Genomic DNA, 3,011 nt, shown 5'->3' on the forward strand with positions numbered 1-3,011 from the left:
CCCCGGTACATCCACATTCCTCTGCTTTCAGCCTTTTCCACTCCTCTTGGGTACTTATATTCATTCTACAAAAATGATCTTACACAATATTCATCTTTGAGGGACTGAGTTAGTCCCACCCAAGTTAGGTTATAATTTACAAAAGCATTGCTCCTGCATGCTGCATAGTACACTTTAGAGTTTGAATATGGTTTGAGAGAGAATTTTCAAATCATGAGCTCTACAGTCTTCCTGGTTCTTAATACTCTTATATGGGGTCTGCAAGGGCAAAGCTATTTTCATAGCAATTATCTGCTATTTAATTGTGTTAGCATTTGAACTGATAGTTTAAAAGCCATGGAGGGGAAAATTACTGACATTTTGTAACAAATTAAAAGGCAGGCACCAAGTTGAACTTGTCTAGGGGAAGAATGGAAGAAAAATAGGAAGAAGCAAAGGAAAGGAGAGAAGGGAGGCAAGGGGGAGGGAGGGAGGATGGAAGGAATGAATCAGGCAAGTTGCTCATTTATTAAAGCTCCTATTCCTCTACTCCTGCACACACAGAAGATATAGGAAGTATACCTAAAGCACTTCTGTTGCATACTAAAGTATATACATACATAGTTGTATTTAAAAGCAAAACACTTGAACAATTGTTTAAAATACGAGCTAAGTGTTTTTTTAAAGGAATATCACTTTTCTTGAATGAAAGAATGCCAAATTATGTATAAGGGATCAAGAACTTGAAAGCTATTTAATAATGATGATGATGATAAATAGTAATAATAATAATAATAATGTGAGTGTTTCATGATAAGAAAGCAACTTAATTTCCTCAATGATAATATTTGAGGTCTGAAGTAAAAATAATTAAATAAATTAGGATTACTGAAAACTTTGCTCCATTATCATGAGTTGAATGATTCCCTAAACCTGAGAATTTGCCCCTGACTTGTTTGGATCTTGTATCATATATAATGAAATGGGTCAACAGCTGGAAGATCTAGATTTCTCAGTGAACTACACTGGTAAAACAGTTAAAGTGGAGTTTTGTGAAAATTTATAAGTAATTACTAGCTAACTGACTGGAAGAGATCCATATTTAAGGCAATTCTTTTAAAAAAGCAACACAAAGGGAGCTTTGGTGGCCTAGTGGCAAGACGCTGCACTGCAATCCCAGTAGTACACAGTTCAAATCCACCAGATGCTCTGCTGGAGAAGGAGAGGGCAATCTCCTCCTGTACCAACCAGTCAGATCTGATTTGACAGTACATGTAAAAATAATACAATAGAAAAAAAGCAAAACAAAACAGGGTGTTCTGACAGAGCATGGAAATTATTAAACAATAACTGTAACGTTAGCTAAAAGTTCACTCTTTTTAGCCATTAGCTAGCTTGCTCTCATTTCCAGCCACCTTAACTGCAGACAGAGTCTTACAAATCAGCATCAACATTGGCTATTGTTGTTAGATGCCCTCAAATTGATGACACCTCATAGCGAAGCGACCCTATAAACCAAAGATCTGCACCCTATTTATCATGGGCCATCCTCATGCTTTTTGACACACAAGAGCCCATCTCAGCAGTCACCTTGTCAATCCACCTGGTTGAGAGTCTTCCTCTTCTTCACCAACCCTTTACCCTTCATAGCATCATGTCCTTCTCCAAGGAATAGCACCTCCTAGCAAGATATGAAGTTTACGACATGAAACCTGATCATTCTTGCCTCCAAAGAGCATATCTGCTTGTTCACTGACCATCCGTGGGATGTTCTGTGCTGTTCTTCAAAACCACAGTACAAAGCCAATTCTTCAGTCATCCGAATTCATTGTCTAGCTCTCAGATGCATAGTAAGTGATAAGTATGGCCTGTATCTGGCATAACTTAGTCCTCACACTGGCATCTTTGCTCTTCAATACTTTGAAGAGGTCCCTAGCTACAGATTTTCCAGTGCAATCCTTCTCCTTACTTTCTGATTTCCCGTAACAAGGGAGTTAATTGTGGATCCAAGCAAGATGAAGCTGCTAACAATTTTAATCTCCTCCCTATCCATCTGAGGAGGACCTGAAATGAAGCACTTGCTGCAGAATGTCAAGGACTAAAGCCTACAACATGGATTGAAGCTCAACATCAAGAAAACAAAGATTCTCACCAGTGGGCCAATTGGCAGCATCAGTACAGATGATGAAGTGATTGAGATTGTTAACAGTTTCAGTTTAACTGGTTAAACAGTCAACACTCTTGGTATCAGCAGCCAGGAAATCAAGATACAAATTGTATTGGGGAAGTCAGCTGTCAGGGACCTTTCCAGAGTACTGAAGAGCAACAATGTCAGGCTGGAGAGTAAGTGTACCTGTCTGGGCCATAGTCTTTCCAATTGTGTGCTATATGTCAGAGAGCTGGATACTGAGTAGAGATGATTAAAAAAAAATAAAAATGATGCCTTTGAGCTGTGATGCTAGAGAAGAGTGTTGAATATACCATGAACTGCTAGAACAAACAGGGTCATCCTGGAAAGGGTGAAACTGGGCTGCTCCTTGGAGGCAAGGATTTTGAAGCTTCGTATGACATACTTTGGGTATGTTGCAAAGATGGACCATTCCTTGGAGAGGGACATCATGTTTGGGAGGGTGGAGGGACAAGGCAGGAGAGGAAGACCCTCCCTGAGATAGATCAAGTCAGTGATTGGGGTAATGGGAGTAGATGTGTCAGAGACAGCGAAGTTGGCACAGGATAGAACAGGGTTTAGGGCTCTTGTGCATAGGGTTGCTATGAGTTGAAAGTGACTCTATGGCACATAACTACAACAACAACAATTCCATCCATCGTGACACTGCCTATCAGTCCATTGGTAAGAATTTTTGTTTTCTTGACATTTAGATGCAATCCATATTGAAGGCTGCATTCCTTGATACTTTGCAATTGGTGCTTCAAATCCTCCTCTCTTCCAGCAAGCAAGGTTGTGTCATCTCGATAGTGCACATTATTAATGAGACTACCTCTAATCCTGATTTCTATGTAAGTTTTTTTGT

The sequence above is a fragment of the Elephantulus edwardii genome, unplaced genomic scaffold (genome assembly GCF_000299155.1).
Source record: "Elephantulus edwardii isolate Elephantulus edwardi_28Jun2011 unplaced genomic scaffold, EleEdw1.0 scaffold00454, whole genome shotgun sequence".
NCBI lineage: Eukaryota > Metazoa > Chordata > Mammalia > Macroscelidea > Macroscelididae > Elephantulus > Elephantulus edwardii.